Here is a 12247-nt window from a genome sequence, read left to right as displayed (position 1 = left end):
GAGATTCCTGCTGACATTTAAAATTGTTCTATTCAGTTCCTTTATCTCTGTACCCTGTGGAGTCTGTTTATTGACTACAGATGTTAAGCACTTTGTTAAGGAACAGACAGCTGCAAGATAAAATATGTACTTCACCTGAGTGGTTGCATAGAAACCAGCCCTGTGTCTGAATCTGTAAGAACTGAAATGGAAAGTATGTTTACAAGTTTAAAGGGCAGAATCACAACCTACAGATTGGATTGGAATGACTGTGAGATTGTTTCAGGACTGTAAGACTTCCATGTAAAAGAAGTTAATAAAAGGTGTATTAAGGTAAGTCCCTTATAATTATGATTTTGAACAAGCTACTTTAAATTATACAATAGCATGAACTGACAAGAAAAAAATAAATAGAGGGACATCAGGATTGTTGGGGCTCAGAGCCCAAAACAACTTTGCAAGGCAGTCATAAAGATGAAACTGTGCCTGTCCCTGCAACCATAAGTCCAGCAAGAATTAGCTCAGAGACAAAACAGAAAAAGCCTGTTTTTCGTTGATTTCAGTACACTAAAGGCAATAGCCAAAACTGGACAGAGTCTGAATGTAAAGAAACCCACCGGAATACTACAGGGCGCTGCTGTTACTGTTTTTGAGCTCTTGGCATTGTTTGAGATGTAATAGACAAGCTGATTCTGAATTTTAGGTGGAAAACTCAGCAGCAAGTATTGTAAGGGAAATTCCGACAATAAATGCGATGATGGGCCACTCACATTTCACTCTGTGCCATTAGAACTGACACAGTAGTCCTGGGGCATGAACGGAGAAAATAAATGGCCCAGAATAAGATTTGAGAATAAAGTGTAAAGGTATAGGAGAAACTTAGGGTTGCTGTCCCAAATTAAGGAATATTCCATCTAACTCTCCTTAATATTGCTTATTAATTCAGCATATGACAAAAATGGCATTTTGAAGCAGTGGGGAAAAAAAGATGCCAAATTTAATTAATTGTTTGGAGGTAACCAGGTAGTCTTGTGAGGGCAGAAATGATTGAACCCTATCTTTCAGTTCGTCAGATTATATTCCCGTTGGAAGAAGTGAAAAGTGAAAGTGTTAGTCGTTCAGTTGTGTCTGACTCTTCGCAACTCCATGGACTGTAACCCACCAGGCTCCCCTGTCCTTGGAATTATCCAGGCAAGAATACTGGAATGGGTTGCCATTCCCGTGTCGCTGCCGAAGCGAGCGTCCTTTCCCTTCTCCAGGAGACCTTCCCCACCCAGGGAGCAAACCCTTGTCTCTGGAATTGTAGGTGGGTTCTTTGCCTTCTGAGCCACCAGGGAAGCCCACTCCAGGTGGATCAAAGGTTTAAAATGAAATCAAAGCTGTAAAAATATTGGAAGGAGCCGTTTGAGAATGTTTATTTCAGATTGAGGAGAGCCTTTTAGGTTTGACATAAAGCCTAGAAGAAAAAAGTATTAATAAAAATGATAAATTTAACTTAATAAAAATTTAAAAATTGTGCTAGGTCAAAATCATAAGCAAGGTCAAAAGACAAACCATAAATAAGAGAAAAATATTTGCATTTCCTATTAAGGCAAAGGGATAATTTCTTTACTATATATATCTAGGAATCAATAAAGAATGGATCAACAATCCAATATAAAAATAGATCAAAAATATAAATGGAAAATTGAAAAAGTCAAACATCATTTAAACTTATGAAAAAATGTTCTAATCAAAATAAGAGAAATGTAAATTAAAATTACATTAAAAATTTATTTTCTACCTATCAGACTGGAAGAGATAAGAAATTATAAAACTGTGCTGGTAAAAGTGTGAGAAAACACTCTCATGCGTTGCTGGAAGGAACATAAATTATACAATTCTATGGGATTCAATTTGGCAATACCTATTGAAATTTAAAAGCATATACTGTTTGACCCAGCAATTCCACTTCTAGGAGTTTATCCTACAGATATTCTTATATATGTAAAATAGTATATGGACCAGATTGTCATTACAGTATTATTTGTAAAAGCATAAGACTAGAAACAATAGAACTGTTTATGTCAATTATGGTACATCTTTCCAATGATGCAATTCCAATGAAATAATCAGCTTCTATAAGAAAGGAGGGAAAAAAATGTATGTGCTGATTAAAAAAAACTTCCAAGACTTCTGAGAGCATTTGTTGAATGAATGTCATTAAGTGTAAAGTCAAGGTGTGAATGCTATGCACAGTCTAATCTATGTATATGTTCACCTGTTCAGCAAATACCGTTGAGCATCCGCTGTCTATCAGGCATCACGCTTCACACTTGGGATGTGCTTGTAGCCACACAGGCAAAGATCTCACCCACAGTGGAGCTTACATTCTGGTGGAGGGGACAGAGCTCTGGGACCCACGGAGGCAGGGATCCTGTCAAGGGGCTGGTGGCCACCATCTGGGAGACAGCAGAGGAGGGGGCAAGCCGAGACCAGATTCTGGAAACATTTTCAAAGGAGTCAGCAGGCTTTACTGAGAGACTGGATGTAGCCCATGAAACAGAGAAGTCAGGGATGGCTGAGCAGCTTGAAGGCTGGGGTTGTGATGGGCTGGGGTTGTGATGGGCCGGGGTCATGATGGGCTAGATGAACACAGGCCGGCACGGACAGGATAGGAAAGCTGCAGGAGGAGTTTTCATGGGGAAAAGAGTAGGAATTCAGCTTGAACAAGTTGAATCTGAAACATCGATTCGATATACAAACAACTGTTTAATCAATGTCATCTCTAGATGGTGGATAGAGCCAAGAGTACAAGTATGTTACTGTGTATTTGCTAGTGCATGTATGAAATACCTCTAGACAAATACAAAAAACTGGAGATTTTGATTGATTCTTTAGGAGAGAATTGAGTGGCTAGGGATCAAGTATTGAATGGAGGCTTAGGTTTCATTCTATAGTGAGTTTAAACCTTTAAATTTTGAACCATATGAATATATTATGGTAAAAGTTAATATAATGTTTAAAAGTAATAAAAATTACAAGCTGCATTATACAGTTTCTGTGTAATGGTGCCTAAACTCTTTTTTCCCTCATTGTTAAAACATTTTTTTAATGCTGAGAAAAGGGTATTAGTTTTTCTGATTCCAAAGACATTTTATTGAACATCTGTCATATATGATACTGAAATTTTTTTAAAAAATTAACAAGATATGGTCTCTTTTTAAACATAATAATGTGCTAAATTTGAGTAAATCTACCTGTTGGAACTAATTAGGAGCAAAAGCTATACCTTATTAGTGTCGGCAAACAGCTGATTTATAAAGCACAGCTGCTGGGGTTTTTTTTTTTGATACAATAAAGTAGGTATCACATGGTTATTTGGACCCTCAGAAAAGATTCAGATTTTATGATCCCAAATTAAATTAAATAGCTAAAAATACAGTTGATCATAGCTTTTCTAGAAAAATAATGTTTGATCTCTTTTAATTCCATCTCAGTACTTTCCGATTTGTGTGTTTTTTGTTTTGAAACAGAAAAATATAAATCATATAAGAAACATATAAGAAGCACCTATATGGAATTAAGAACAGATGTCAACATTTGGTCATTGTCTTAATCAGATGAAAGTGCTGTAACAAATTGTCATAGTCTGAGTGGCTTAAACAACAAAGATTTACTTCTCACAGTTTTGGAGCCCAGGAAGTCCAAGAGTAAGGAACCGGCCGATCTTGTGTCTGATGACAGCCCGCGTCCTGGCTTGTAGATGACTGTTCCCATTTTATCCTCACATGGTAGAAGGCAAAGAGAGGAAGCCAGCTCTCAGGGCTCTTTTTATAAGTGTACTAACCGCATTCATGAGGGCTCCATCCTTTTGACCTAATTACCCATCGAAGTCCCCGCCTCCTAATGCCATCACCCTGGGCTTAGGATTTCAGCATGTGAATTCTGGGAGAACACATTAAGTCCATACTTTGCTTTATAAGCCACATTTATGCCACAGTTATGTTTGCCTTTTATATTTAATATAGCATAAAATATTACAAGTGAAATCTGGGTCTTCTTGGTTCTTCTTTCAGTCCTGTTCCCTTTCTTCTTGAGATAACCACTCTCCTAAATGAGTGTGCATCCTTTCAGCCCTCATTTTATTACACATTTATATTCATGGATAAGATATAAACTTTAAAAGACCCTATTATTTTGTATACATTAATCTGCAACTTGCCTATTTTCACCTAACATTGTTTTTGAGAGCTATCCATGTTTGATACATGTCACTGTTTTATTATCTAGAGAGATGTGGAATCACAGAAGCTATTTTTTTATTTTTTATAAGGGAACTGTACATGAATTGGAATTGGATTATTGCTAAATCCCTGCTAAAGAAAATGGCAACCCACTCCAGTATTCTTGCCTGGAGAATCCCATGGCAGGCTACAGTCCATGGGGTTGTAAAAAGTTGGACACTACTGAGCAAATCAACTTTATTGCTATAAATGCCCTAAAACATTAAAACTGTATTCTCAAACTGTGTGTCAAGTTACTTCAGGACACTGTAGCAAACTCATGGGGGTGAAGCAGGATATTTTTAAATATCAAGGAAAACACAGTGACGTTTGTCAGATACACACTCCTGTTGCTTATCTAGGCCTACGGGATACTGGTTCCGGCCTAGGTTCAGAGAGTTAGGCACTCCTTTAGGCCTAGGGATGCAATGAAATATTATCGAGACACCAAAAGTCACCAGGAGCTGAGAAAGTGTGAAAATCTCTACATAAGAATAAGGAACCTATGAGTCTGTGTATCTGGCCCCACAACTTGGTGTACAACTATGGTAATTTCAGGCAGAGTGCCTCCAAGAAACTAATTAGCCTAGCCTTGCAAACCTGTCTGCTTCATTGATAAAATAGGGAACACCTGGAAGGAATATTTCAGTGTTTTAAATCTCTGGCAAACTGCCTAAGATAGTATCTAAATTGCTCCAGGGACTTTTCTGGCAGCCCAGTGATTAGAACTGTGCTTCCAATGCAGGGGGCCTGGGTTTAACTCCTGGTAAGGGAACTAAGATCCCACATGCCATGTGGTGTGGTCAAAAAAAAAACAACAACAGAAAATGCTTCAAATAAATGGTTTCCACCAAAAATGCCCCTCAGACTATGATAATCCTTAGATGTGCATGTGTTTATTTATTTGTACCAGAAGCAGGGCAAACAATGAGAGAGGGTCAGGGCGGGAAATGTGTTGAAGAAAAGGAAGATTTGGGGCATGGTTTTTAACAATTAACAAATCAGCCAAATTTTACTCATAAGCCCTATTTCTGAAGATTTAACCTATAAGTCATTTCTTCCAAGAAACCAGGAACTCAGCTTGGGGGGTGTTATGGAATACTTAAGCGCATTTCATCCCAAAGGATGCCAACAGGGATCTTGGTTTAGGAATGCTTGTGTTCCTGCTTAGTCCCACTAGGGGCCCTGTCAGGGACACTCAGGTTTTCTGCAGAGGGAGAAGGTGGCTGAGAAGACGGAAACGATGACGATGACTTTCTCTTCCATCACAGGCACATCTCTGTAATCCCAGGGCCAAGCCCACCTGCCTCGCTTTCCTGGTTCCTATTTTACATAAAGTCAATATAGTATTGCTGCCCCATATACGTTTATTTCTATTTAGATATAAAGAAACTTGTAAAAGGAAAAAAGACAGGGGTGGGGGGTGGGGAGGATGGCTTCTCTGGTGGCTCAGACGGTAAAGAATCTGCCTGCAATGCAAGAGACCTGGGTTCAGTCCCTGGGTTGAGAAGATCCCCTGGAGAAGGGAACGGCTACTCACTCCAGTATTCTTGTCTGGAGAATTCTATGGACAGAGGAGTTTGACAGGCTACAGTCTATGGGTCACAAAGAGTCTGACACAACTAAATGTCTAACAAGAGAAAAAAAAGAGTTTCTACTTCGAAAATGTCATGGAAAAGGCTTGGTTTGGGAGGAAATTGCTGAACTTGAAAAGAGGAAAAACAGCAGATTTTAGACCGAATAACTTTTTATTTTAACAAAATTAATTTATGTTGCCAAGAAATCTGAGACAAAAATATATTGCTTTTGCTTCATGAGTAAATGATATCCATCTCCCAAAGGACCATCTGTGGTCATTATGATGTCATCTTGGCAGAAACTTGAGGACGTTAGTGGATCAGATGTCTTGAGTCTTAATAAAGCACCAATAACGTTTTAAAACAAATGATTACATAACCTATTCCTACTTTCTTTGTAGAGAAGGGCACATCCAAAAGATACCATCAACCTTATTGTCTTTCAATTATAAATGGATTCAAATGTAATTTTTTCCAGGATGTTAACGTCACATTTTAAGACCCATTACAGAGAAATAAATAATTCAGAATGCTTTCTGGATTACTGGAATTTAAAAGCAAAGCCAGCTTTGAGGTCATGTAATAGTTTTGCCAAACCTAAAGCCGTCCTAAAGGTCAGAATCAGATTCACAGTCATGTTTTTCCAGTCCTCTGTGACGATGGCACTTGAATAAGTACCACTGGCAGATGTTTTTATTTTTCCCAGAACTAAGATTTTAGGTAGAGAATCACCTCACAGTGGCATATCAAGCTCAGGTCAAAGATACTAATGTAAAATCTGGTATTATATAAGCATTTGACTCCTAAATGGAATGAAAATAAAAAATGAAAACATTTTGAATTAAGTTTTTTTTTCAGATCTTAAATAAGGAGTCTAGGCTGGAGGTAGTAGGTTGTTCATTCTTTAAGCATTCACAGAAAGCCTGTGCGCAGTCATTGTGTAAGTTCGTGGGGACCATAGAGATCGATCAGAGAGTAGGGGGAGAGGATGCATTTGTAAACAGTGAGAGAAACAGCACAATTCCAAACCCGGGGACTGCCCCAGTGGAGGAGCTAATAAAGGGGCACAGGAGTTCAGGGGTGTCCCAGGTGGTGCTGGTGGTAAAGAACCCGCCTGCCAGTGCAGGAGCCAGAAGAGATGTGGGTTCAGTCCCTGGGTGGGGAAGATCCCCTGGAGGAGGGCATGGCAACCCACCCCAGTATTCTTGCCTGGAGAGTCCTCTGTACAGAGGAGCCTGGTGAGCTACAGTCCATAAGGTCACAAAGAGTCAGACACATCAGAAGTGACAGCATGCAGACAGGAGTTCAGAGAAATACAATGGCTGGTTTTGATCTGGGCTGAAAGGCCAGTTCAGTCTCAGTTGGCAGATTTGGGGAAAGAAGGGAGGGTATTCCAAGGAGAGAGAAACTAGGAGGGAAGGCACCGTCAGGAAATGCCACCTGACGTGGCTCGTAAAGTGCAGGCTGTGAGAAGCAAGGCTGGAGAGTGAGGTCAGGTTAGCCACAGACCCTCCCCCACGCCGTCCTGGAGGACGCGGAACTCATTTGCTAGGCAATGGCATGACTATGAACACCTTCAAAGTGGATCAAAGAAAGATGTCCACAGTAAAATGCAAAATTAAAGAGCTAAATTAACCAGATGATACTCCAAGTTCACAATGCAGGAAGCTCTTTTGTTGTCAAGAGACACTTTCCTATTTAGGAAAATAAAATAGAGGGAAAGCTATCAATAATCACTTTCATCACTTGGAATACTATTTTCCAATAGGGTTTTGAGAGAACCTATTATTAACAAAACAACACATTTACTTTACAAACAGTAAAGTCCTATTTATTTAATTTTTATTTCTTGAGTAACAAGAACAACCATTTACATGACAGGAAGAATAATATAACATTAAGGACATGGGATAGTGTTTCCTCCTATAAAAACTAATGATAAATAACATTCTTCAGACAAAGAGAGAAAGGAGAGGCAGGGTGGAGTGGGGGAAGGGAGACAGAAGAAAGAAACAGGGGAGACGGGAGGAGAAAGGAAGATGAGGAGGGAAGGAAGGTGGATCGATGGAGGTAAGCAGAGTCCTTAGCAGAGACATGGGGTGAGGAGCTGAGTGATGGTTAGGTACACAGACGGCAAGAAGCTTCAGAAACCCCTGATCTCGTCACTTCCCTCTGCCGACAGCCTCCTCCCTTCTCCCGTCGCTGGCCCCCTTTCCCAAGTCCTGCCCGCGCACTGCGCGAAGTCGCAGTCCTGTCTGACTCCATGCGCCCCCGCGGACTGTAGCCCGCCAGGCTTCTCTCTCCATGGGCTTCTCCAGGCAAGTGTGCTGGAGCGGGTTGCCATTTCCTTCTCCAAAAGTTCTGCTTGCTCCTCTCCAAATCAAGGAATAAAGAAAACCTAAGGGTTAGATTTAGGTCATAGCCCACATGAGGACACGCCTCCTGATGGCCAATAACAGGGTAACAGTTTCAGGAATTCCTGTTACTGTGTCTTCCTGTCTCTCAACTCCTTCGAGCTTTCAGTTACGTAGAACAACCATTCTCCTGCTTTTGCAGATCACAGAAGGTAAAATGGCCACAGGGTCTCCCTGAGTCAGTGATATCCATCGCCCCACAAGCCGTCTGTAGCCGTGATGATGTCACCTTGGCAGAAACCTGAGCACGTGAGTGGATTAGATGTCTGGAGAGTGAGTGGAAACTATCTAGAGTCTTGATAAAACACAACATTTTATTTTATTTTTTTCTTTTTTTTTAAAACACAACATTTTAAAGCCAATAATTATATAATCTGGTTTTTTTGAGCTTATGATAATGAAAATGGTACTGAATTGGAAGATCTCATCAGAAGATGAGTTTTAATAGTAATAAAAATTGGACTTCCCTGGTAGCTCAGACGGTAAAGCGTCTGCCTACAACGTGGGAGACCCGGGTTCAATCCCTGGGTTGGGAAGATCTCCTGGAGAAGGAAATGGCAACCCACTCCAGTATTCTTGCCTGGAAAATCCCATGGACGGAGAAGCCTGGTAGGCTACAGTCCATGGGGTCACAAAGAGTCGGGCATGACTGAGTGACTTCACTTCACTTCACTTCACTTAATGATATTATTAACGAATAAAGATAGCTCTGTTTATTAAGCACTGATGCCAGACACTGATAAACCTCATATATATGTATTATTTCCTTCCATCTCCACCCCAGCTGTATGAGGTCAATGCTATTTTTAATAAGTGATACAGCTAAGGTTTAGAGAATTTAAATGGTTTGGCCAAATGTTTTATTCAAGCTTTAGATCATTTTGTTTATAACCTCTTTGGGCCTCTCATTTCTTTGTCTGTAAAATAAAGCCACTGAGGTAATCTGAAAATTAAGATGTAGTTTATGCATCAAAGGAAAAGCGTCTGTCACACTATGTCAGGAGTTGTTAGCTTTTTCTGTTAAGGCTCAAATGTGGACTATTTCAGCTTTGCAGGCCCTGTCATCTCTGTTGCAGCTAGTCAACTCTGCCCCTGTGGACCAAAAGCAGCCTTAGACTTAGGATGAGCGGGGCTGTGTCCCAATCAAACTTTGTTAGGGACATCGATATTTGAATTTCACATGTCAGAAAATATTGTTCTTTGTTGTTGTTTTTTTTCCCCAACTCTTTAAGAAAGTATAAAAATCCTCCTTAGCTTGTAAGCCATACATAAACAGCAGGGGGATGGATTTGCTGTCATCCTGTCATTTGCAGACCTTCCTTTAAGTGAAGTAAGGCTGTCATTTGCAGACTTTATGTGAGGGTATCACAAATGTCTGTGTCCACAGAAGCTTTTCTTAGAAGACTGGTAACATTACTTCAAAATAATCAGGAAGGAAATTTTTTTCAAGTAAAGAAATTGTTCAATCTATTCTCATCAGTAACTGCAGTCTCTGCAGTGTCTTCTACTTGCGGTGTGCTCCCTGTTAGAAGGAATTGCTGGACCACATGAGTGTCTATATTATCCTGACCTAGATGGGGTGCATTGGAGAGGCAAAAAGCAAATTAATCCCAGATTCAAGCTCCAGAGGAAAATACTGCTAAGTTAAAGCATTGTTGCTGGATTCAGAAATAGTTGGTTTTAAAAGATAAATTGCATCACGTCAGCATTCGGTAAAATTAGCGAATCGCTTTTTGAGCATCAACGGTTACAGGTCTGGTTCTTCTCAAAGCAGCGAGGCTCCCGGCAGCTCAGGAGGCGGTATTCAGCAGGTGTGATCAGAGACGCGCTGTCCTTGATCTTGTCTCCGCAGGCAGGCTTCTTGGCGGTCTCTCATTCATTAGCGTCTTAAACTAGCGTATCTGGAAACAAAACGTGCATCCCCGCCCCCTAGATGTGCTCACAGGCGCAAGCGCAGATGCACCCTGGAGGGTCCGGCTGCGTGCCTGACTGGCTCCACTAGTTTCTTTCAGTCTCCTGGTGTGAGGATTCCTTTCATCTCTTGCTTCTCTTGACCAAAGGAGTTGATGTGTGACCACCTGCTACGTGTAAATATCTTATACAGACTTTGGACTTGTCCTGCTAAGGCTTAAGAATAGGTCTCCTTTCTGGAGGAGTGGGTGAAGGGGAGGCATCTCCCAAGAGGGCACTCGTCTCCCGTGTCCACCATCTGTGGGCAAGGCGGGCCCTCGTCCAGGACACAGGGGTTCTGCATCCTGTCTCAACCCACGGGAGAGTCCCACCCTGCCCTGGACCCAGCGCTCTAACGCCTGAGTTTGCAGGGGACAGGTGTCAGGCTAGTGTTTCTCAGAGTGGACATAAGGATGGAGCCTGAGCAGGAAGGATCCTCAAGAGTTTCCACCTTGTTCAAGCCTTGGAGAGCGGGCCACACCTTGTAACCAGGTTATGGGACTTTTTGTTACGCTTTCTTTACTTGTGTTACTACCCTTTATGTTCGTGTTAATCGCTTAGTCGTGTCCAGCTCTTCGTGACCCCATGGACTGTAGTCTGCCAGGTTCCACTGTCCATGGGATTCTCCAGGCAAGAATACTGGAGTGGGTTGCCATGCCCTTCTCCAGGGGATCTTCCCGACCCAAAGATCAAACCCGGCTCTCAGTTAATACCCTTGACTTTGGTAAATTCTGATTTAAATGTTCCAGCCTTGCTTCAGGATTGCCACTGGTTTTAAAAGCAAACATGTAAAAACGGAGGCGTTAAAGGGGAAGCAGTGCCCCCCTGAGGCCAGTTTGGTGCTGGCAGCAATAACCAGAGGCATCCCTGAAGACCTGTGCAAACTGCTGAGAGACTGAGACTTAGAGTTGGTGTTCGGTGGGGAAGGCATCTTCATCACTGTGTGTTCTCCACAATTTCTAGATCCATTGCAGATAAACATCCTTTTACAGTAGGTGTGTGATGCTGATAGATAGCATACAGGTTAGGCTTAGGCTGGAGTCTGTGTGACCTCAAGCAAGTTATTTCATCTCTCTGCGCTTCAGTTTCCTTAGTGATACAATATGTGTAATGGTGCCTCTCTGAGATGATTTATTAATAGGATTAAATAGATTACTATATAAGATTACTTAGCCCAGCGCCAGGCTTACCGTGCATCCTCAGTACCAGTCCTCTGTTCTTACTGTAGTCTCTCCCCAGATTTGTTTTATATCATGCTGATTAACAGGACCAAACCATCTTCTTCCATGGGTCTTCTGACTTCTTGGAAAATCAGCAAACTGTAGTAAAACTATAAACATCAGCTCCTAAGATTCCAGCACCGGCCTAGGCGCTGTAAGAACTGAAAAGAATCTTATAGCACAGTTCTCGTCCTCTGCGTCCTCACAAACAGGTTGGAAAGGTAGATGCATGGGTTTAATTGTGGCTCCATTGCTTAATAACCTTGATGATGTTGGACAAGATTTTTTTTAAAAAAATCTCTCTAGAACTCAGTTTCCTCTGGCAAAATGTGGATTATAATAGTGACTACGTCATAGGGCTAATATGAGAAGTAAATAAGTTCATAAAGGTAAAATGCTTACAACACTGCTGACATGTGGTAAATGTTAGTTTCCTGGTATATACCATCATGAAGCAGTGCATGTATGATGAAGTACCAATAAGAGGGGTGTCTTGGGGATAGAGCAGGGGTTCATGTAGCTTCATGAAGCCTCATGGAAGAGATGAGACTTGAGCTGGGGCTGCAGGTTGGATAGCACTGGGATAGGCAAGACAAGTTCATAGTATTCCCCAAAACACTGAGAAGGAAATTGGCAGGGACATTTGTTATTTGTATTTGTCAAAATACAGACAGCTTCATTATTTCCTGCACGCCAGAAACTTGAGAATTTCAAAGTGTTAATAAATGGGTATAGATGCGTAACAAATATTTTTTGACTCGCAAAAGAGACAAGAAAGGTACTGTGTGTTACTTATCCCTAAAAGTTATGTTGGTTTCTTAAATTCTATAGAACTTTTGGTC

General features: G+C 41.1%; 1 protein-coding gene across 4 annotated transcripts in view; it reads left to right on the top strand.

The window, feature by feature from the left end:
• Positions 1–12247, top strand: part of CFAP206 (cilia and flagella associated protein 206) — a 55376-nt gene that overhangs the window by 5212 nt on the left and 37917 nt on the right. For all 4 annotated transcript variants that reach the window (XM_043890469.1, XM_043890467.1, XM_043890466.1 and 1 more), the window contains exon 3: positions 8378–8484. The gene's annotated coding sequence lies outside the window, so the exon portion shown is untranslated. The remainder of the gene's footprint in view (positions 1–8377; positions 8485–12247) is intronic.

The sequence above is a fragment of the Cervus elaphus genome, chromosome 28 (genome assembly GCF_910594005.1).
Source record: "Cervus elaphus chromosome 28, mCerEla1.1, whole genome shotgun sequence".
Lineage (NCBI taxonomy): Eukaryota > Metazoa > Chordata > Mammalia > Artiodactyla > Cervidae > Cervus > Cervus elaphus.
This window is presented reverse-complemented; position numbering and strand designations above follow the sequence as displayed.